Raw genomic sequence first — 25,553 nt, 5'->3', positions numbered from 1 at the left:
TCTAGTTGGCAGATGTCATTCATTCATTTACCTATTCAACAAGTATTTACTGAGTACCTTCTGTATTACAAACACTTTTTTACACAAAGGGAAATAATGAAAAATAAAATTAAAAAAAACAAGTCCCTCCTATTGTGTAGATTACATTCTAGTAAAGGGAGAATGTTTTTATTTAAAAGACAAAATACATATGGTCCTGACTTATTATGGTCCTAAGAATGTGAAAAAGGCTAATTCCAATGTAACCCTGATATTTGGGGGGCTAGCAATCTGAATCTGTGCCAGCAAGCCCAGTGTACATTCTTGATAACCTATAATTAAGTCATTGCCTCTTTCCCAGAAACTGGTCTTGTAGAACCTGTTATCTAACTGCTCACATTTCACAGAGGCCATAAACTGTGAACAGTGCACAGCCCGGAAGAGGGGTGTTATTAGTGCTGACGCCAGGCAAGACCATTAGATATGGCCTGGAGACCCCCAACACCTGGGGCCTTCTTGCAAAGCCCACAAAAAGGACCGGAAGCATAATCCATATTTGAGGGACAAAGACACCAGAACGATATAAAAGAGAAGCCCCCTGCATGTTACTTTACTCAGATTTGGGAAGTTATTCCGCTGAGTCCACTGGTGTAGATAAACAGTGTGACTCCTTTTCTCTAAAAGCGTTGCTTGGTTTTTCTCTGGTCTTCTGCAACAGTCCAGACTTAAATTTTTTTAACTTTACAATGATATGGAATCAATAGGCTTCCTCTAGAAACCATACTTTCGAATTGTGAATTTTGTTATTTTTCCAGTGCTAGTGACATGTGGTATGGTACCCTCATGTGATGCTGGGCAGAGGCAGCAAACCACAGCTCCCTGTCAGGCCTGGGATCATGAAGGTAAACAACCAATACTCTGCAGTGTGCTGTGTTGTCAATGTTTTTTGGATGTTTTGTTTATGTTTTCACATCCCATCATTTCCGCAAACCCTCATCTGTGTCTCCTGCTTCTGGTGAGAAGAGGAAGGAAGTTACTCTTGAGATGGAACTCAAGATAATTGCCACTGTAGGTTGATGCAAATGTTCTGGGCACATTTAAAGTAACCTAGGCCAGTGGTCGGCAAACTGCAGCTCGCGAGCCACATGAGGCTCTTTGGCCCCTTGAGTGTGGCCACGAAGTTTCCCAATCGCACTGTACGTGTGCTCCCACACGTGGTATTTTGTGGAAGAGCCACACTCAAGGGACTGCAGTTTGCCGATCACTGACCTAGGCTAAGCTGTGATGTTCAGTAGGTTGAGGGTATAAATGCATTTTTAGCTCACAATATTTTATACTTAAAATATTGGTTTGTCAGTATGTAACCCTATTGTAAGTCAAGGAGCATCTGTAATTTTATATAGCGTTAAGTGCTCTGAAGAAAAATAAAACAGAGCACTGAGTTAAAGAGAAAAATCCTCCTGGAGGGGAAACTTTTTAATTGAGATCCACACGTATAAAAATATGAAGATTAGTCTTCCAAGAAGAGGGATCAACTGGTGATAAAAGTCTAACAACTAGTCAAAAGGATCTACCTTGGCATGCTCAAGAAACAAGAAGAAGGCCACTGTGACTAGAATTTCAGCAGATGAAAGCAAAGTAAGGAAGAGGAAAAATTAAAATGCCTGTGTCTGGTTCACATCTGACTTGATTTAAATTGTATTTAAATAAAAATTTTGTATTGTTATGAAATCTTTCCTCTGAATCTCTATGTTCTTTGAATAGCATAAAATTAAAATTACTATAGGCATTCTACTATGCTTTGGGGATTTTCTCCCTCATAGCTCCTGAGAAAAATAGTTTTGAATTATTGCAATTCATCTCTATTCAGGTATGAAGAAAGTTATATAGATGATCCTAAGTGAGGAGAGTAGTTTAGACAACCTGTTATAGGATCTGAGAAATTTGGATGAAACTGGCAGGTCTGTTAGCAAGATAAACAGCTGGAGTATGAGGGGTTCTGCTGTGGTGCCTCTTCTCTTTTGGAAGAGGTGTTTTCTTAGAAATTGAAATTTATAAGAAATTTATGTCAACAAGGCCCTGGATACATCCATTTAATAGCTGAATATTTGAAAGATAGCCTAGGAGTAGTATCAACGTGAGTGTAGCATTTGCCAACTTAAATCTCACCATTGAATAAACAGATGGAGAGAAAAATTATTGAATGGTATAAATGTCACCTTTACTTTTGCAATGCAAGCAAAGAAATGCATGCCTGCTTGCTTAGAAGATTTTTGCTGGACAGATGCATGCTCAGATCCAGCCTATTTATGAGACAAGTCTTGGCTTGCATTTTCAATTTTAATCACTGTGTCAATTTTAAAAGGGCAGTTCTCATACCATAAACATTTGGAAGTTATAAAGCTGAAAGGTCAGGGTGCAGACAAGACAAAAGATAACATGCCACCAGCTGGCATATACTTGCATGAGCAAAACTTTTCTCCCAGTAAGCTAAGATGTCGGGGTCCTAGGATATAGGAATCATTTCTAAAATACTTTATTGATTCCCCAGCAAAATAATTTTACTTGTATGGGGAGAGTTACTTATATATTTCTACCCAAAGATTCTGAAAGGTGAATTTTGAAATATAACTTTATGACAATTAATATTTCAATTTGAGTCAAATATCTTTATCTAGAATAATAATCCTAATTGTTGTTGTTTATTCAGCAATGACTATACATCAATTCTCTCTTGTTATCTCATTTAAACATTTATCTAATTATATCACTGTGAGGTAAGTATTCTCATCACCAACACAGAGAGGGAGAAAATAGGATCTAGAGAAATTAAGCAATTTCTCAATTCTTATACAACAGGTGTGTGGTAGCTTTAACACTTTAACAAAGACCTATGTGATTTCAAAACCATGACATTAAACTCAGTGCAATGCTGTCTCCTTTAATAGGTAATACTTGAGACGAAGATGTTATTCATGGTGCCGTAAAATTGGTACTATAGGATTCACCAAATCCTAAAACACTCAAAGTGCAGAGAAAGTATCACAAATCTTTGTGTGAAAGGTGTAGTATAAACCAAAATCTTCAAAAAATACTGGCTGGACTTCCCGTTAAATATAGCAGAATAAAATTGTTGTTTTTACATTTCTTTTCTTTGAAACTCATGGAAAATAATATATTTTAAAACTTTAGAAAACCAGAAACCCAAAGCATACTTGCAAAAATACTATAAAATGTGCATGAAACTGCAGGAGAAAGATGAGATTTGGCCTCTGTTTTCTGAGTTTTCTTCAAATTAAAGAGCATGGTCACAAATGGACTATACAAATATCCCTTGTTCAGAGAGACAAGAACTAGGGGTATCCTTGTATCACATGAAGGAATGGTAAGACCCTGCTAGAAATCCTGTTTGAGACCACAGGATGGAAAGGGAGGTGAAGCTGAAGGAGAAACAGTATTGATCAGGTACTTTTACGTTCATTGTGCTAGCTTAGGGAGCCCTTGGAGGGTAATCTAAGATCAAGGAAAAAAAGTAGAAAGTGATTGTCAGAGAGTTGTCAGCAAACAGACTTCTTCAGTAAGCCCTTTGAACACTGACGATAATCCTATATAATAAAACCCTATATGCAAATTGACTGAACGGCAGAACGACCTGCGGAACAACTGGTTGCTATGATGCACACTGCCTCCCCCACCCCCGAGAGGGAGTCAATCGGTGGTGGTGGCAGGGGGGCGGGGCTGGCCAGCAGGGGGGTCCAGGCCACCAGCCAAGGCAGGTGCCAGCAGCGGCTCCCCCGATCGCCCCACCCACTGGTCGCCCCACAGATGGCCTTAATTGCTGGTCAGGCCTAGGGACCCTACCCTATATATTGGGAACAGTCTCTTAGATTCAAAAATTAAAACTTGGCAAGGCTACTCTAACACTGAAAAAACAGGATGATTCAGCAATGACATGCATGGACTCTGGCTTGCACGTTTTTTGGTCAGCCCTGTTTCTGACACTTATAACCCTGTGACAAAGCCAATTACTTAACTTCTCTCTGCTTCAGTTTTGCCACCCATAAGATAGGGAAAATGGTACTACTGCCTCAGAAGGATCATGTTATGTACTACTTTTTATAATCAGGGCAAAAAAATGGAGCTGCCCATACAACAGCAAGATGCCTTTCACCTGTATGAAAAGTGTGGTCACTGGTGCATGCAGCATCCTGGATTGCAAGAGGGATGTCTGACTGCTGGTTTAGGCCCGACATCCCCCGAGTGGTCCAGGATTTCGAAAGGATGCAGGCCAGGCTGAGGGTCCTCCCCCCGCCCGCCCCCCCTCCACCCCAATGTGCACACATGTCATGCACCAGGCCTCTAGTAACAACTATAAGAAAATTGTCCCTGGAACAAATGAAATGACAGATCTATGGAGGGTACTTGCAGCAGAAATTCCAAGAAGAAGCTGACTAGCTCATTTCACTATCTCTATTTCAAACTACATGAATCTGTAACAAATAATTAGCTTCCCTCAAAATAATAATGAAATCAATATGAAACTCTTAGGTGGGGAAGAGAATAAATAAAGGACTGAAACATAAGTAACTTGCAGGTGAAAGAGTAAATACCAGTTAAGAGTAAATATCACTTAAGGCAACTGAAAAGGAAATCATAAAAATAGTTCTTCATAGATATCTCTGTATATTGTAAAGACAAAACACCCACAAATACTACAAAGCTTTCAGAGATGAAATTACAAAAAGTAAAAGACGAGATTGGGCCAGCAAACTTTTAAAATAAAATTTAAGAGAAAAACAAATACATTTAAAGGAGAAAGCCACCTTAAAAGCAAAAACAGCAATAAACACAACACACATGATTAAAAACAGAAAGTAGTAAATAAGAGAAAAAAAATCCCACAAAATGACTTTCAAAGAGATCAGATAGCAAAATGGTAGACATAAACCCAACTAAATGAAATAATTGAACTATATAGAAAACAATTGAAGTGTCCACTTAAAAATCAGAGATTGTCAGACTATATAAAAAAGCAAATTTCAACTCTGTGTTTTCTTTAAATGATTCATTTTAAGAGATAAACTGAAATAATTATAAAACCATATACCATGAAAGCGGTAAGCATAAGAAAATTGTCATGTCTATGTTAATTCCAAAAGTAGATTTGAAGAGTATTACCAGAGATAAAAGGAAAATTCATGGAAGAGGAGTCAAATCATTGCAAGGATATAAAAAAACACACAAAATGCATATGCATATAACAAAAGAAATTCAAAATACATGGAAGAAAAGCAGATAAAACTAGAGGAAATAGACAAGCACAGCTTCATAGTTGGAAGCTCTAATAACATTCTGCCATAATTGATAGAACAAGTAGTCAAAAAAATCAAAGAGGAAAGAGGATATTTGAATAATACTATCAACCATCTTATTTTGCTTGACATTAATAAACATTTAATCCAACAATTAGAACTTACAGATTATTTTCCAGTGCACAGCAGATGTTCAAGATAGAGCATATACTGGGCCAAGAAAAAATTATCAGTAAATATCAAGAAAACTTAAATACTTCACAGTAAGTTTCCTTATCACAAAAGAATTAAATTAGAAATGACTAACAACACTATTTCTAGAAAAGCTACAAACACTTGTAATACACACTCCTAAATAACTCATGGGTCAAGAAGAAATGAAGAAGAAGTTAGATAATTTGAAACATTTGAATTAGAAAATACCAGAATTTGTGGGATGCAGCAAAAACCATAAAAATGTATAATTTCAAATGCTTACATTGGGAAGTAAAAGGTCTAACTCAATGACCTAATATTTCACCATAAGAAGCTAAAAAAAAACACAGAAAATTGAAGAAAGAAAAAATTAGACATGCAGATATAAGGATATAGATGAAATAACTACAGTAGAGGAAAATCAACTGTCATGAGTCAGTTCTTAGAAAAGATTAATTAAATTGTTAGCTGCATTGCAACAATGCCACCCCCCTAAAAGGGAAATAATACAAATTGCTGATATAGTAATGAAAAAGTAGACAAGAGTCAAATCCTAGATATAATAAAAAATTAAGGATGAACTATAATGGAAAAAATTTTACACTAACAAATTTGACAGTATAATTGAAATGAACAAATTCCTTGGAAAAGCAAATTACCAATGTAGACACAAAAAAAGTAGTTAATTTAATAATTATAAATCCATTAAAGAAAGTAAATTCATTGTTAAAATTTCCCTGCAGAGAAAGCATCAGATCTTGATAGTTTCTTCAGTAAAGTTTCCCAGAATTTTAAGGAAAATAATTTACCCAAATCATTTCAGAAGTTAGAAAAAAGAAACACTCATTTATGGATCCAAGATAATCTTTATACCAAAACGGACAAGAATATTAAGATAAAAAAGTTACAGACTATTTTTTTCATAATAATAGATGCAAAAATTTTAAACAAAATATAGGTATTGAATACCGTAATAAACAATTGGTTTAACATTAGAAAGTCTATAATAATAAAAGTGTAATATGCTAGTTAGACAGGACAGCCAAACGACCTTCTGGACATCATTCCAGACGTCCTTCCAGATAAAGCCACAGTGGGGAGGGGGAGCAAGGCAGAGGTGGTTAGGGGCAATCAGGCAAGCAGGCAAGCAGTTAGGGGCAATCAGACAGGCAGGTGAGTGGTTAGGGGTGATCAGGCAGACAGGCAGGCAGAGGAGCAGTTAGGAGCCAGCAGTCTGGGATTAAAAGAGGGATATCTGAGGGGTCTCAGATTGCAAGAGGGTGAAGGCCAGGCTGAGGGAAACTCCCCCCCACCCCATGCACAAATTTTGTGCACCAGGTCTCTAGTAAATAAATGAACAAAAGAAGAAAACTGACGGTATAATCTCAATAGATACATAAAAGCACCTCTAAAGTTCAAAAGTTATCCTATATAATAAAAGCCTAATATGCTAAGTATCCAGTCATCCAGTTGTCCGGTTGTCCGTTCAACCAATCAAAGTGTAATATGCTAATGATATGCTAAGGCCGCTTAACTGCTCACTATGATGTGCACTGACCACCATGGGGCAGATAATCGACTGGTCGACCAGTTGCTATGACATGCACTGACCACCAGGGGGCAGATGCTCCAACTAATAGGTTAGCTTGCTGCTGGAGTCCAGCCAATCGGGACTGAGTGAGACGGGCCAGAAACGCCCTAGAGCCCTCCCACGGTCCCTCCCCAGCTGGCCAACCTCCCGTGTCTCTCCCCAGCTCTGATTGTGCACTGGTGGGGTACCTCAGCCTGGCCTACACCCTCTAGCAATCCGGTATCCCTCAGGGAATGTCAGAGAGCCAGTTTTACCTCAATCCCACAGGCCAGGCCAAGGGATCCCACTGGTGCAGGAATTCGTGCACCAGGCCTCTAGTATATGATAAAAATAACTCCCTTAATATTTGAAAGATTATCTACAAAAATCTACCAAGCAGGATATTTAATAAGAAATTACAGAAAGTTTTTCTCCTAAGGTTCAGAATGAGATAGATGCCTGTTATCACCACCTTAGTACCACTAAACATTGTATTTGTAATCTGAAGTATAAAACAAAACAAAGAGAAACAAAAAAATACCAGTTATAAGTATTGAAATTGAAGAATTAAAACTTCAATTATTCACAGACAACTTGATTGACTATATAGAAAGTCCAAAAGAATCTACAGAAAAATATATTAGTTAATATCTAGAAATAAATATAGTAACATATGTACAAGATCTTCACACTATATATATATATACACACATATATATGTACATATATATATACATATATATATACATATATATGTATATATATATTACTAAGAAGAATCAAAGAAGATTTAATATATGAAAGCCTATACCATATTTATAGTTTGGAAAATTCAGTATTGTATATGTCAGTTGTCAACTATTTGATTCACAGATTTAATATTATTAAACTGAGTGAAAATCATGAGATGATTATAAAATTTATATAAAAGAAAAGAGACCCAAGAATAAACAAAGCATTCTTGGGGAAGAACAAAGCCAGAAGTTGCAATGCTAGATACCAAGATATATTACAAAGCTCTAGAAATTAGGAAAAGATGGAAATAATGGAGGGAAAAAATAGACCACTGGAAATAAATTGAGGGTAAATAAATTTTCAACTCTTTTATAGTCTAAATGAATATTCAGTGTGTTGTAGAAAAGATGACTTTTTCAATAAATTGTACTGGGAAAAACTGAATATTGATATTAAAAAACTGGATCATGACCACTACTTCCTCAGTATACAAAAATAAAGTCAAAAGTTACGTGTTAAAGCTAAAACAATGAAGCTTTTGGAAGAAAACATAGAATATCTTCAGACTTTGAGGTAGGCAAATGTTTTCTGAATTTGAAACAAAAAACATTAACCATAAATTAAAAAAAATAAATTAGACTATATTATAACTAAGAACTTCTTTTCATCAGTAGGAAGCATTACCACAGCAAAAATAGTAGAATATATTTGACCTATATATATTCTATAAAAGATTCCTTCCAGAATACAGAAACAACATTAAAAAAACCCACATGAAAAATGCATACAATGGAATACAATACAATAGAAAATGAGCAAAATACCTGAAGACACTTTACAAAAGATAACATCCAAATACCAATAAACTTATGAAAAGGTACTCAACTAGATTTGTTTTACAATGACCTTCAAATGAAAACTATAATGTAATATATCTTTATGCCCACCAGCATGGCTAAAATAAAAAACTTTTTTCCCAAAATATATATATATATATATATATATATATATATATATATATATATATATATATATATATATATTATTGATTTCAGAGAGGAAGGGAGAGGGAGAGAGATATGGAAACATTAATTATGAGAGAGAATCAGTAATTAGCTGCCTCCTGCATGCACCCCAGTGGGGATAAAGCCTGCAACCTGGGCATGAGCCCTGACCAGGAATAAGACCATGACCTCCTGGTTCATAGGTTGATGATCAATCACTGACCCACTGTGGCCAGGCAAAGATTCTTTTTTATGGGGCAACTTGAAATATCATACATTGCTTGTGGGAGTATAAATTAATAAAATAACTTCGGAAATTTGTTTGGCAAAATCTACCAACACTGAGCATATGGATACCATATGACCCAACAATTACACTCCTAGGTATAAACTCAAGCAAAAGATGTGAATCAAATGTTCACTAAAAGACATGTACAGCAATTTTTATGGCAGCTCTGCTCATAACCTCAAACTGGAAGCACCTGTTGTCCATCTACAGGAGGATGGATAAATAAATTCTGGTATATTCACACAATGGAAATTCAAAGAACAAGAAGAAACAATTTACAGCTGCTGGTGGCTAAGTCCAGCAGGTCATAATAAATTCGAAAAGTCCTCAAAAGGCTGATGGGCTTTGATATTCAGGAGGGCTGAATATCAGCATTATATTACCCTGCTGCTGGCCAAACAGCTGAAGACAATTCCCCTAACCTGATAATCCTTTTACTGTTTACCAAACCTTACCTTTGGTATGTGTGCCTGCTTTGCTAAAGGGCAAAATGTGTGAATACAAAGCCGTGGGTCTGGACATTCAGGGAGCTCATTCCTCTAGGGAAGGGTTTCCATCTGGCTCCCCCAATGCCTTCCAAATTTATATTTCTTGTCTAGTCTCTGTCCATTTATGTTGCAGCCCCTTCTCTAGATCCCTGAACCCTTGCTGTGAAAAGACGGGGGCATACAACCATCAGAAGGAGAAAGGTGAATCTCATAAACAATATATTGAGCAAAATAAGCCAGTTACAAAGACTACATAATGTATGATTCCATTGATATCAAGTTCAATTGAGGAAACTACATAGGATGGTAAAAGTCAGGGTGGTGGTTACGCTTGACAGGGTGGAGGAAGAGATGGAAGGGGACAGGTGTCATTTTGTGTCCTCCAGGAAGCAGTTGCTGAGGTGGATTAAGAGTGCAACAGGTTTACTGAGAGGTAATACCTGATAAATATAAGTGGGATGGAAGCATGATTGGGAGTGAAAGTCTGTATACCCATCCTGTGCTGCTCCAACACCTGGGAAAGGAATCAGAACTGAATAAGAAAAACCTCAGAGTGAAGTGCAGGTTTGAGAAAGTCTCAGTCAATCCATTAGGAAGCTGTGCACAAAGATTAGCAAATACAGGAGTTGGGCAGTAGTAGGCGGGCCCTAGTGAGCCCACTGTGTTTAGTTATTGACTGAGGGTTACCACAGAAGGGTGGGCCTCAGGGGCCACAGATGCTGAAAGAGGCACAGCTCAGGGAAGTCTGTCTTTGCACACCTGGCTACTGAATAGCAAGTCCCTTTAAAGAAAGATGAAAGCAACACCTCCATGGCTGCCATGGGTAGAAGGGGATACTTCTGAGCTGCTAGAAATGTAACTTTCTTTAATCCAATTTAGCTTATTACTTAATGAGTTCACTTTGTGAAAATTTTTGAGATTTATGCTCATGATTTGTGTATATTCTGTATTACTATGCCAACCTCCTGCAGCCCCTCCCCCAGTCGACCCCACCCCCAATCAGCCCTCCCACGCCAATCAGGGGCAGGGCCCATCAGCCAATTGCCCATGGCCCCTCCCCCAGCCCGACCCTGATCAGGCTTCAATTGGGGTGGGATGGCAGGCCAACCTCCCGCCATCTCCTCCTCCCAACAGGCCCTGCCCTGATCCACCCCAATTGGGGCCGGGCTGGCCAGACCCCACCCATGCATGAATTTATGCACTGGGCCTCTAGTACTTTAATAAAGGAATTCACTAAATATAACTCTAATCTTTTAATGTTTGTCATAATATTGAATTCTTATCTTGGGTTAATTCTGGCTCATGGCCTGTTTTGTTCAGCCCTGGAGCTAAGAATGACTTGTAAATTTGTAAAAAAGTTATATAATGCACCCTATGTTTTCCCTACACACACAGGAAGATACTTTTCAGAGACCATGTGTGGCTTACAACCTTTTAATGTTAAATATTAGTAATATATAATACTTGGCCCTCTACAGTAAAAGTTTTTCCACTTCTGCTTCAGAGGGTTTTAGAGCTAATATGTCATGTGGTAAAGAAATTATTGAAAATTCAGCATATGTTTCATTTCTTTTTTCCCCAAGTAAAATTTTATTTATTTTAAAATAGTATACAGTATATATTTTTTGATCTATCTATCCTTTTGGTCTGCATATATACATAAAACTATGTCTAGAATAAAGCTAATAAAAAACAGTAAAAGTATTATGAGGTATTGGGATTATGAATAACTTTTTAAAAACTCCATAGGACTTTTCTCAGTTACATGACTTACATAAAATACAACAATTACATGACAAAAACGAAACAATAAAATCAATTATTTTGAAAGACAATATAAAATTCTAAGTAAAATGCATAGTTCTAGAAATCAGAATGATCCCTCTCACACACATACTACTTAATGTAATAAAATATGAAGCCTATATTGGGTGATTTTGCTCAATACTGCTTTTCTTACTCCTAGAGATTCATAGAAAACATACTAACATGCGATAAAATAGCATAATGTGATTTCTTTTAAAAATAGTTTAGAAAATGTTGGGCTTGGTGTGCTGTTTTCTCAGCAAGGAAGAAATAAATAAAGAGGAATCCCATGACTTTGAAAGTTACCACAAATGCATCTGCCATTTCAGAAAGATAGTTAATCTTTCCCAACATCATGTGATTCTTTCTTGCCAAAAGCTTTTTTTATCTTACCCAAATTGAGTTCACAGAGGATTTTTATGTTTGTCATCAAAACACCCAGAAATGTAAAAGGTTTAATATAACCACAAGTACAGGAACTTCTCTATGCATGACCTCTTGCCTACATGAAAATCTACCATTGTCTTGACAAAACTCTAATTCTTAAATTCTCATTTCCTCTTCCAAAGCTCTTTACAAAGAGTAGGACACATTAAAAGAAATATTAACCACAAAGTCAAAAGTACTGTGTTAAGGCCCTTTGTGCCCATGCCTTGACTCAGAGATACAGAGAACAGATTGACAGCTGTCAGAGGGGACAGGGTTTGGGAGGCTCAGTGAAAAGGTGAAGGGATTGAGAAAAAAGAAAACACAATAACAGCAACAACCCATAGACAACGACAACAGTACGGAGAGTACCAGAGAGAAAAAGGGGTGGGGAAGGTAGAAGAGAGTAAAGGGGGATAAATGGTCATGGGAGGAGACTTGACCTAGGCTGGTTAACACACGATACAATATACAGATGATGTATTATAGAATTGTACACCTGAACCCTATATAATTCCATTCACCATTGTCACCCCAATATTTTTTTAAAAAGAGAGAAAATTAGTTATTCATATCAGTATATTAGTTATTCATCTCTGACCCTCTTTTGTAAAATGAAGTGAAAGAGTGTAGAGGATTTGTATTAGTTTTCTGTTGTTGTGTAACCAATTACCTCTTGCAAACACAGGGACCAAAACACAACACAAATTTAGTCTTTCTCAGTCTCTATAGCTCGCACATGACTAGACTGTTCACAGTCTCACAGGCTGAAGCTCGGGTGTCAGCTGGTTCTTCATTTCTCATCTGTGGTTCAGAGTCATTGTCAGAGCACAAGGACTGTTGGCAGGGTTCCTGTGCTTGCTGTTGTTGAACTGAGCCCCGTTTTCCTACTAGCTGTATGTAGATCACTCTTCACACCTAGAAGCTGCCCCCATTCCTTCCCACGTGGTCCTTCCACCTGCAAAGCCAGCAGCTGAGAGTCACCCTCACCTCAAGTCCCTCTCTTGCTCTAATGTCTGACTTCTGTATCTGACCTCAAAGGCCCAGATTTAAAGGGTTAATGTGGTTAGGTCCAATCCACCCAGATAATCTCCCTTTCTTAAAGTCAATGGTGCCATTTAACATAATCTAATTATCAAAGTAAAATCTATGAGATTCACAGTGTCAGGGTAATGTACAAAAATGTACAGCAGGAATGGGCATCTTGGAGGCCATTTTAGAATTCAGTCTACTCTAAGGTTGTTTTAAAGATTAAATAAGATAACATGGAAAAAGACATCTGAACAATTGGCCCTTAATAGAAGTCTAATAAATTATGATTTATTCTAAATATGATAACTTGGGGAGGAAAGATAAGTAAACTACTCATATTCAGAACTACAAGAAATTACCATTGTTATAGATAAAAATAATAATATTCTAACACTTTCATAAGGTTCTATTTACCATATTTGCTCAATATCTTATTTCACAAAATATTAAAGGAACATCTCTAGCCCTAGCCAGTTTGACTCAGTGGATAGAGCGTCAGCCTATGGACTGAAGGGTCCTGGGTTTGATTCTGGTCAAGGGCACATGCCCAGGTTGTGGACTCAATCCCCAGTGAAAAAGTATCAAAAAAAGGAAACATCTCTACATTGATTTTTAGTCAGTAATTCATTAAATCTATTCTTACAATATATTCATTGGTTCACAAGAAGTCTGGGTGGCATGTAACTCCTAGTATGTATTAACCATTAAGTGGGATAATTTAGAGCATACAGAGAGGAATGAGACAACACCCCTAACCCTCAAAACGTTAGGACCTAATGAATCTGAGTCCTCGTAGATTTTAACAGTGCAGTTGATATTAAACAAAATTGCTTCTGACAAAGCTAAAAGAAGCAATTTCAGGTGTATGACCTCTCATTGTATATAATTCTATGACAAAAACAAGTGGAGAAGATATATTTAGAAGAAACTCTGTACTGCACAGGCACTGTGACAAATAGAGTTTACAGCCTTGGCAAGCAGCCCCCAAGGTTTTTCAGTGTTTACTGGCACTTACTTTGGAAATACCTTTCTTAGTTTCTCAGCAACAGTTTAGATTTGACAAATAATTCTCCTTTTTTAGCATCAAATAAAATAGCATCTGCATATTTAAACATCTGTCTTCTGGCTTCTAAAATCCTCTCTCACGTGAACACTTAATTCATGGCCCTGGGCATCTTACTAGAACTCCCAAGGAGAGTTTACCAAATTTTCCTTGAAACTTAAAAGCTTCTTTTGTAACATGACTCAGAATTCTGTCCTTTCCTAATTTTTTTTTTCATTGTTCAGCATGTGGGCAATTTTTGCTGCAGATTCAGTCTCTTTCACTGCCCTGCTGACAGTGAGTTGGTTGAGTTATACCATGATATAAGGACAGTTCCCAAATCATTATTAACTCCACTGTGTTGACATAATTAAAATAATAAAACACACGATAGAAGGTATCTTAGATACAATCTACTCTAATCCCCATCATACTTTGAATTTTTATTGCAATATCCTTAAGCAGTTGACAATCTCTTCTTGAACGCTGGGATTGAAAGGGAATTCCCTGGAAGAGCAGGATTGCTCATACTTTTCATTCTGAATTTTCAAGTTGAGAAATAGTGCATTACAACTTCATCTTTGCTGAGTTCCTGATTCTTCGTGTTGGTTGCGGACTGGCAAGTGGAGACTTCCCAGCCTTCTCCAGACACACAGATTAGATTAAATTCTGGATTTAATTAGCCAAATACATCAATAATTAACAGAAGCAAGATGGACCACACAAGTTAGAAAAAGATGTAAATTATCTTGATGTGACTTTTCCTAGACCTCCAGTTCCCTAAAACAGGCAGAAACTGGTAACAATCATGCCTGATTTGAGAAAGTCCAACTTTTGTGTCTTTTCTATTCTGGGTTTATCATCTGCTGTAGGTGGAATAATGACACACCCCTACCTCTAGAACCTGAGACTAAGCTAAGTTTCCTGGGAAAATGGGAATTAAGGTTGTAAATACTATTAGGGTTGCTAAGATTGTTCTTTAACATTAAATTTTAGATAAAACTATTTTAAGTAATAATTTCAAATAGTTACAATAAATATTTTTATTGTCACTTAATGGTTTCTTTTATTTTGAGTAATATTTTTAAGTATTGAAGTTCTTATTTTTTATTTTTAATAAATCTCATACCTTTATATGGATGAGGGCTACACATTTGGCAACTTAGGTAAGTGACATCCTACAATCTGATGGGAGTCACTAAAATTACTAACATAATACTCAGTGTTTGTCCAACTATGACACTCAGACCATCTGCAAAAGAAATTCTTAAGGTCCTCCATAGAAATGTAGAACTCTAGGCCTCACCCACCACCTTCCAATCAGAATCTTTGGCAATGTGGCCCTGAAATCTAGTTTTTAATAATGTGTCCCCCAGATGATTTATGCACACACAAATGCTTGAGAACCATGGGTCAAGCAAACCAATTCCTAATAAATGTACCCTACACATCCAAAATATCCCCCAAATATCAACCATTATAGAGGAATAAAGCAAAGAACCTCTGAAAAAGATATAGAGCAATCCAAGAGGTAATCAGTGATGAAAAGTATCTTTGCCAGTATTTAGAGTTACTATGTAAAAAACTGTGTAAATTAACCATAAAAATAAAAAAAATGTTTTAATTTGAAATAAGTAAATTACAAGCTATATACACAATTAGAACAAATTTAAAAATATATTCAGTTTTGTGAGTGAATGGGCATAATTATAACCCCTCAATCAGTCTGGGCATGCAATACTAAAGTAAACAGTTTAAGTTTGAAATTTCTGTTTTAAAAGGAGACCTATACAGGGGGCAAAAAGAAAAGAAATATTGATTCTTTTTTTATGTTAGTTTAAATGAGTAATGGCATGTTGAAGAACTAGAATTCCATCAAAGTCATTTGAAGTAAAGTGCCTTTTACTGATACTAATTATACTTTCACTCATGCTTTTCAGTGTTTCGAAATGAAATTCCTCTTCATTTTTATGCCAAAACATCTTTACAAAAGTTGTTACAGATTATTTTCAATACATCTTGCTCAGCCATTTAGCATTATCACTATTCAGGCAACAATGCTCATATGGTAATAGTTAAATTTGTTTTTCATTAGGGCCCTCTCATCAAAATTTTTCATTTTCAGCCTGCACATGCTGAATTCTAGAAAGTGTTTTAATTGTTTTATTTGAATACTAGAGGCCCAACACATAAAGATTCATGCAAAAATGGGCCTTCCTTCTCCTGACTGCCGGCACCACCTTCACTCTGGCCGGAGATGCCTTTCTGCCTTCCCATGCTGCCCAGAGGCCCTGAGCCATCTTTGTTGGGTTAATTTGCATACTTACTCCTGATTGGCTCGTGGGCATCACAAAGGTACGGTCAATTGCATCTTTCTCTTTTATTAGTGTAGATGGGTACTTATAATTCACTCAAATATGTTGCCTTTTTTTTCCTACTTGAAGAATAGACCTTACTCTACAAACTTTTTTGATATTATTTTTCAGGTAACAGATAATCAGGCAGACTTGAGTTTGAACTCCAACTCTGCCTCTTCTAGCTGCATGACATTAGGAGAGTGTTAACTTATATGAAATTCACTTTCCTCATCTCTAAAATGAAATAGTACTTACTTTTCAATGTGGTCAAGACCTAAGGGGTTGATTGAGATAAAGCATGGTGCAGAGTGCTTGGCACATACTAATCAGTTATTAATACGCCTAACAAATTACCCCCAAACTGTGGAAGCAGACATTGTACTTTGTTTTTACTTACATTTTAAAAGTTAGGAATTTGAGCAAGAGTTGGCTGGGTCACTCACTCTAACGGTCTGTGATATGGGCGCACTCAGATGTTGGCTGGGACTGCGGTCATCAAAAGTCTGAATGGACGGGATGTCAAAGATGGTTCACTCAAATGCTGACTCCTGGACTGGATTGTAGGCTGCTTAGCTGAGCTGTTAACTAGAGTGTCTACTTGTGTTTTTTCCAGCGTAGTGGTCTCAGGATGATTGGGCTACACGGTTCCTTACTTATCCAAGAGTAAGCTTTCCAAGGGAAACAAGTGGAAGCCTCATGGTCTTTTCTGACCTGACCTTGAAGCTACATCTGCTACATTCTGTTAATCACAAGAGCGTCACTAAAGCCAGTCCATATTCAAAGGGAGGAAATTTTAGACCTCAAATCTTGATGGGAAGAACTTAAAATAATTTCTTTTAAAGCCACGACATAATCCTACATATTGGAGACATGCATCGTCCGCATCATTTAATTTTCTCTCAAGTTTTTATATATTATACCAGGAGTATATAGTATATTGGACTTGTTTTATAAATATATTTTTTCTATATATACCTTCCTAGTTTTATATGTTATATGTAATTTATGTATAAATTTTGAATATCCTCATCAATTGATAGATAAATATATTAGAATTCACTTACAGCAGTCAAGTATTAAAATAAATTATTAAATGTTTATTAAACAACTGGTATTTCTTCCAGAAGATTAATTTTTAACATAGGTGCTTAACTATAGGCAAAGGCACTAGCTAGAAAATTTAAGATCTCTAGCAACCTAAGGGTTTTATGAATCTACATTCTAAAAGGAAAACATAATAAAAAAAGAAACTTCAATTATAACTCTACTCATATTGGTTGCCAAAAGAGAAAACTGAAAGTACTTTGTAAGCATAATTATCATGCATGTTCTTTTTGCTCAGTCAATTCATTGTTACCTCCAGGAAAAGTTTCTGTTTAAAAGAATGAGTTCATAAGTTAATTTTCAACTTCAATTTGTGCCTTAGTGTTCTGACACTCTAATTCTCCACGGAATTGCTACAGTCATCAACAAACTACAGGGATTGAAAGCAGAGATCAAGGTCTTCACCAAGTGTGATAAATTTCTAGATAAGAATTTAACTCTCTTGCATCCAGTGGATTAAAAATACAGGTATTTAGATCTGGAGCCTTACCTGGAATACTGGATGAGTATGGTCCAGTGCTGCCTTTGATAATCAACCAAGCCATAAGGTCCAGGGGACACAGCAGCAATCCTGTGTATGAATGGGGACAATGTTTCATTCAGGTTCAGACTTGGGCAGAATTAGAGAGAACAAGCAAATTACATGACAGACTCCCATGGAAACCATCTCTGTTGTACCCATGCCTTTCCTTTCCTTCAAGCCATACTTTCCAGAAGTTGGCTACTCTGGCCTATGCTGAGATCTACTACTCAGATTTCCCTTTAGGATTTACCCCTACCTGCTGTAATAGCCAGCCCTCAGCTGTCCGCCCTTTTGGGGATTGCACAACTAAAGTCTTCTTGCCTAAGATCATGCATCTCCTGGAGCAGCCCACATTCATTTACCATTGATAAAGGCATATAAAGGCCCAGCCCTCTTGTCCGAACTCAGGACGGCTCTTAGAGTCTCCTACTCGCAGATCAGATTTTTCTGTCCCACTGGCTCAGGCATTCCACAGAAACTGCATCACAGCTCACTTCTCTCTCTGCCATCCTACCCCCTCCCTTTCCTTCCACAGATATTGTTCTCAAGAGCACACTCTGATAAACCTCTTGCATGTTGAATCTCTGCTTACTGGAGAACCCAACCTGAAACAATTATGACCAATGAACAAGAAAAGGACAAAGTCATGTCTGGTCCACAGATGGGAAGGCTTAATACATTGGGATTAGCCAGAAATATACTGCTGCCACACTACAGCCTGACTCAGAGGTTGCCCCCAGAAGACTGGTGAAGGAAATGCTCTCTGTTCAAACTGTAAGCAGTACAGCTTATCATTTACCGTGTGTGGAGAGGAGAGTGGTCATGAATATACATTAATCACTGTGACTGAAGGAACAACAATCAAATATCAAGAAAAGGAAGACTACAAAAGAGGCAAGTAGGTGGAACAATAGAAATGAGTATAGTATGCAAATATTTATGTCTCACATTGGAGTATGTGAGTGGGCAAATATTCAAGTCTCAGTGAGGAGCATTCACCAAAAAGGAGGCACTCAATCACCAACTGAACAGGATGATCGATCCATCCTGTGTCATCATCTTATTTACTCAGCCCAGTGGTGCTGACACAATGAGTTATGAGTGATGTAGCCATTGTGTCAGGGATTAGGGCTGTACATGGACTATATAGCATGGGATTCTCTCGTCAACAATGATCTAGCTACTGCCACTACTGAATGCCCTAGGCACCACCAGCAGTGTGGCACCAGCCCCCATGAGAATAGCCAAACATCTTGACTTCAGTTTTATTACATTGGACCTCTTCCTCCCTGTACCATCCTTACCAGAACTGACACCTGGGTTTTCTTTTTATATCTACGGAGCCTCCTCTAGCACTACTATTGGAATGTTGCCTAATGCCTAGAACAGCGACATGGTATTACATGTAACATTGCCTTCCATTAACATATTGGTTTGGGGTTTTATTTTTTACATTTTAAGAAGTGCAGTACATGTTTATTACAATTCACCGAGAGTATTAAACCCTGAGCACATGCTCCTTGGCATTGAGGTCTGACTCTGCATAGTGAGTGGTCAGTCTCTTTGGTGGCTCTTCATTCTCCGTGGGGCCAGTGTTAAGGCAGTCCTGTCTCCTGGGGAGTCTGAGGATGGGGTGGCCTGTTTTCTAGGTCTAATGCCACATCTTCCTCATTTTCACTTTCATTGATGTCACTGAAACATTCAGGCTCCATCGTCTCAATCTGCCAGGGGATGAAGACACAGCCCACAAGGAATTGATCCAAGGTGTCATCTGTGGTGTCCAGCTGGATGCCTTTCACCATGAGAACTTCTTAAAATCCAAGACATCCTCCAATAAACTGCATGAGGATAAGGACAGAAAAGGGGAATTAGCATATTTGCTTCTAGCCTCCTGAAGTGAATGTTCTTGAACACAGAGTGTGGCTTTACTCCAGGTGCTCCATGGCCCTTCGAGCCCAGCCACTGCTTGGATTCTTGGTGAGTTAACTACCGTCCTCTCTGTCCAAGCTCCAGCAGCAGCACGGACTTCCGCCTCCTCAGACTTGCTGTATTGTGCCTGCCCCAGTGTCTGTACACACACTCTTTGCCCTTTTTTCTTTTTCTGTAGTTCAAGTATTTTTTTTCTTCAAAGTTGAAAAAATGTACCATCCTGCATTATTGCAAAAACTCACTGGTACAAAACACTTTGCAGCTGGTGAGAGGTAATAAAAAGTTGATTTTTAAAATCATTACTATCAATTACTCTTACAGTACTTTGAAAAATTCATAATTTCAAACTGCATTTTCTTTTTTTCTAAATTGCCCACAGTGCTCAAATTTCCTGAAGCGAATACAGCTGTTTCAGAAAGGAGGATGGGGAGAGTGCGGAGGAGGGGGTAGCAGATGTCAAGGAATTTCCATTTCTCTTATGATGCCCACATACCTGGGCATCAACCTGATTGTATCTGCAATCAAATAAACAGCTTGCCTGGTCGGCATGACTCAGTGGGCGAGCGTCGACCTATAAATCAAGAGGTCACTGTTCGATTCCAGTCAAGGGCACATGGCTGGGTTGCGGGCTCAATCCCCAATGTGGAGAGTACAGGAGGCAGCTGATCAATGATTCTCTCTCATCATTAATGTTTCTATCTCTCTCTCCCTCTCCCTTCTTCTCTTAAATCAATAAAAATATATTTAAAAAACAAAGTAAGTAATAACCCAATTTCTTCACTAGTCAGGAGGGGTCTGTTAGAAAAATAGCTCTACCCTTTGATTGCTGTTAACCATTATAACTTATGCATGGCAGTTTGGATTTACTGAATTATTTGCAAAATAAACTTTGTTATCTTTTGGGTTATATCCACCACAAAGTCATTATTTGAGTTAAAAGCTGAACATGCACTTATCATGTACCTTCCATTTTCTGTCTGCTTCAATTCCAATTTTACAGCAAAGGATGTATAAGAATGGGCACATATCTACAGAATCTTATTATACACCTCATCAGTAAGAAGCAGTAAGCCTGCATAGAATAGCTATCTGTAGAATAGAATAGTAGGAAGGCTTTGCAAAGCCACCAGCTCAGGTATATCATTCTGTGAGGTTGGCATGCAGTCCTCCAAAATGTGGATTAATTCTGTACCAATGTCCCTAAGAGATGGAATGTACAGAGGAAACCAAGGGTAGAAGTAGGGTTGGTGCTTCTCACCATCACTCCCAGTGACCCACTTTCAGAACGTATGCTTCTTGGTCACCATCACTTTAGGTCATAGTAGAAGTCTTATTTCCCAGGATGGAATACTTCTGTTAGGGTACACTGTACACACTGTATACTTGGAGCTACAACTGCCATCTGGTCAAGTTGGGCTCACATGTCTGAAGATCAGCAAGTAAAGAGTTAACTACGTTGGGAATAATAATGGAGCTTAATTCCCATGGGGGGGTGAGGATGGCTGCTACCCCTTGGGGTCAGGGAGGAGTATACCTGAAAGAGAGGAGACTCTCTGGGATGTCTTTTGGTGCTTCTACACTGGGTGGTAATAGAATCAGCAGTTGCAGCAGCCACAGCCCAACAAGGGTAAGGCAACCAAGGGTTCAGACCCCAGTGATGAAAGCCTGGGGTCCTTCCACCAGGCAGCAACTAGACTGTCTTATTAGCCAAATACAGTATAAGGGGAATTCAAAATGCATGGTAGAGGAAAGAAAATATTGATCATGGCTTCAGGGCTAGCTCCAGCCATGAGGACTGTAGATCATTGACTAACCCTCTGTGATTCAGTCCTTAAAAGTTTGGTCACTAACTTGAAAGGGACACTGCAACAGGAATGAGAGAACCTGAGAAGTGAAAGAGATAAACTATAGCAGATGCCTCTTGGGCTCTCCCCAAATCCTGTCTGCATTCCACTCCAGGACTGCTGTAGTGACTAGGTCTTAGAAGGCTGTACCAGCTTCCCACAGGTGCAGCCTGACAGCACTGGGTTCAGACCTGAGGTAAGTATCTTTCACTTCCTGCCTGGGGTTTTGTTTTTTGGTTTTGTTTCTTTGGTTCTGGTTTTGAAGCAGCTGCATGGGAAATCTGTAAAAACACATGCATCATTGGGAACTGCAAGGGAGTCAATGTCAGGGAGTCTTCCCTTGGCCAATGGGAGAGGAGACAGAAGCTAAAGGACTGATGTCCACCCTTTAGATATCCAGTTGGTCAATTATGAGACATATACCAGAAGGCTCTTCAGAAGGAACCACAGATTGAGCACCAGTGGTGTAGCCAACTCAGTAATGCATCCTCATATTCACTTCCTGCCCCCTTCCTGGTTAATCCTCCACCACTTCTCCTTACTTTCCAGTGTCACTTGCTTCTTGCTTTCAAGTTATTCAGGAATGAGCTACTTATATGGAAGCTTTTGTCTTAGAATCTGCCTTCAGAGAGTGTCTAAGACAAAGTATTATTAAGGAATCTAAAGTCACGGTAAGCCAGAAAGGAAGAACTTCTGAAACATGAAAATGTTAACCACTTCAAGGAATTATATTTCTACACAGGGGCCTGGGAAACATAACTTATTTATTAGAGTAGGACTTATCCCAATTAAGTTATATTTGTAGTGCCCAGCCAGTGTGGCTCAGAAGTTGAGTGTCGACCCAGGAACCAAGAGGTCACCAGTTTAATTCCTGGTCAAGGCACATGCCCAGGTTGCAGGCTCCATCCCCAGTGAGGGGCGTGCAGGAAGCAGCCTACTAATGATGTTTTTCTCATCTCATCGATGTTTCTATCTCTCTATCCCTCTCCCTTCTAAAAATCAATTTAAAAAAAAAAACTTATTAAATTATATTTGTAGCTTTTTGAAAACTAATTATGGGGCATTTAACTCTCTTCACATCTGATTCTAGGCCTAGAAACTACTCATATCTAGTTCTAAAATATCCAACCCGTGATGTATCTAAGGCTGGAAGGACTTCAGCATGACACTCCCATTTATGTCACTGTGATGGGCACATGAACATCCAAAGACAATGCCTGGCTGCCCTTTAAACAGAGGGAGGTCTCCACGCTGTGGTGGGTAGGAACTGGAGTACATCTTCTCTTCTGATTTCAAAACACTTTCCACTCATCTCTGAACATTTCTCAATAATGCTTGAGAATCCAGTGCCCCAAAACACAGCAAACAAGATGAGTTTGAGGTTCACAGATGTTTCCAACTTCCTCTGAATGACACATTTTTCAGCATTCCACATTGGTATACAAGTGTTTTCACATTTTCTTTGAATAAACAAATTTAAAAACATCAAAGACTCTATGTTGGTATATTAGATTTAAAGATTAGACAAAATTTATAATGCAAATATGATTATCAACAGATTTTAATTATTGACACTTTCAAGTTTGTCACAACTCAAACATTACCATTCATAGAAATTAAACCTAGATATTATTAGAATTTGAAATTAAAACAAAAAACAAACAAACAAAAAACAGACCTCTCCCCATGTATACATATATGTTTCACTTGCAAAGCAAATTTGGAGGATGCTAAATTTTTGTATGTTTTTAAATCAGAGAGTAGTAATAATTATGAGAAAGAAGTTATATGCTATCTTCAAACAAAATGTATCATCTAAAAACTACAGTATTCTTGACTAACCTGAATTTAAATGAGTAATGGTGGTGATGATAAAGATTATTATGGCTAGCACTTACTGAGTACTTTCATGGCCCAGTATTTTGCTAAGTACTTTAAATATATTATTCCATTTAATTCTCAAACAACTGAGGCAGGTAGATTCTAATATTATCTCCTTTTTGCAGCTGCAATTACACAGGTACAGAGATTTAAACGTGCCACAATAATACCCAGCTTGTAAATCATGACACAGCAATGAAAGTCATTCAAAGGACCAAAAATAGAGGGTGAAAAATACTTCATAATTCCCCAAGATATGTGTTAGTAATACTGTCTTTTAATTTAGAGGAATGAGATCAGAATAAATGATAACAACTGCTATTCCCTTAAAAATAATTACAGTTCATATCATGGATCTATCGACAGTTCTGAAGAGTCATTTTAGAAACAGATTTTTTAATAAAATTAAGTCATAATGTGCACAGTGACACTGAACCATTGAAAGGATCTTTAAAATATGTATTTTAATTATGAAAATACAGTGGGACTTTGTGATCTGCTGTGGGATTCCATGCCCAATTGTATTAAAAGCATCTGTTCTTAGGCTTTAGTAAACACGTCTGTCATCATATTACCAAATGCTAAGAAATACACAAAACTTTTAGCCTCATTATAAATGCCTTTTGTCCTGCAGTGTGGTCATGGCACTCAGCTTGTATTTTGTTCCTGTCTCCTCACACTGCCCTTCTGTGCGATGAGAGTGCCCTTGTGTTTGTTGAAAGTGCCCTCAGGCTCCTTAAATTTCCTTGGTAAAGGGGATTTCTGGACCCTCTGTGGAATCCTTGGGGCTTTGGCCAGTCCTCCCTTCACAGCTGTTCCCTCTCCACCTGGCCTGGTTCCGAGGAGATGATGCAAGGCTGTGAAGAGGGCCTGTGCTTGGGCTGCAGCTGAGGGGAAAGCGTGCTGGAGAGATCACAGAAACTTCCCCATAAACAGAGCCGTGACTCCGCTGGCTCCGGGTGAGCAGGGTTAGAGGTTGTCCTTCAGAGGGGAACACACAAACAGTGCTTCCCCATCATTTACGCAACATTGGGAGGTGCCTTTGACCTGTTTTACTCTCTTGCAAACATGGTTCAATGTCTCATAATAAATTATTTCATCATGTGCTGGATCTTAATGTATTATATTCAGAGCAGGCCCTCAGCACAATTACAGAGCAAGCCAGATCCGTCCAATGAAGCCTCCTCCCTGTTGACATCACCAACCACCATTGTCTCTGTTTTTCTTGTTGTTGGGTTTGGACTGTCCTTAAACTGCGCTCAGTCTGATCTCCCTGGTGGCTGGATGTTCTAAATCTTCTCACAACCAAAACTCACTCCTGCATCGTCCCTTCCTTTTTACTCTTCACCTCAGCATCGGTCGTCTTTAATTAGCATGTAGTTCTCAGTAAGAGTCCATGTGCTAATGGGGCTTAACCTTGGGAAAGGCCTTCTAGAAGTACGCTATTATGTTAAAAGCAAAGCAGACAGAATTTGGAGCCACAGTTGGCACTGGCGGGGGGCGGGGGGTAGGGGAGGGGACGGCTATATTTGTGAATATGTAGACATTCTCCCCTCCCTGACTTCATTGCCTTCTCTGCTTCGTGATGATCTAATGATATATTTTTACCACCCCTAGCGAAGGCCAGGGACATTTTTCAAACATTCTTCATGTGTAACTCTATGATGCACATTTTGTCTACTGCTTGCAATTTGTGTTTTGGAGGAATTCCCAGTGCCTTGCCATCCAGGTCTTAGCCCTTCCAGTCCTTTCCCAGCCTGTCCGGCTTGCTCAGTTCAACCCCAGCAATAAGCCTTCCTCCATCCAGCATTCTCTTTACCAAAATGGAAACCAAAGCAAGGGGAGGTAAGAGTAAAGGATCACTAAAAAATAAAATAAGTCCTAGTCCCCTAAAAATTCTTGGCCTAAATAAAATTACTAAATTGAAAGTAGGTTTTAATTAATAACCTGACTTACCCTAAGAGAGTATTCTACATTAGCCAGAAATAATCACTTATTCTTCAAATAAAATTTTATTTGGCCCAGTATAAATAAGCC

The sequence above is a fragment of the Myotis yumanensis genome, unplaced genomic scaffold, assembly GCF_028538775.1.
Source record: "Myotis yumanensis isolate MYYU_CA2020_CCGP unplaced genomic scaffold, mMyoYum1.0.hap1 SCAF_1, whole genome shotgun sequence".
Classification (NCBI taxonomy): domain Eukaryota; kingdom Metazoa; phylum Chordata; class Mammalia; order Chiroptera; family Vespertilionidae; genus Myotis; species Myotis yumanensis.
This window is presented reverse-complemented; position numbering follows the sequence as displayed.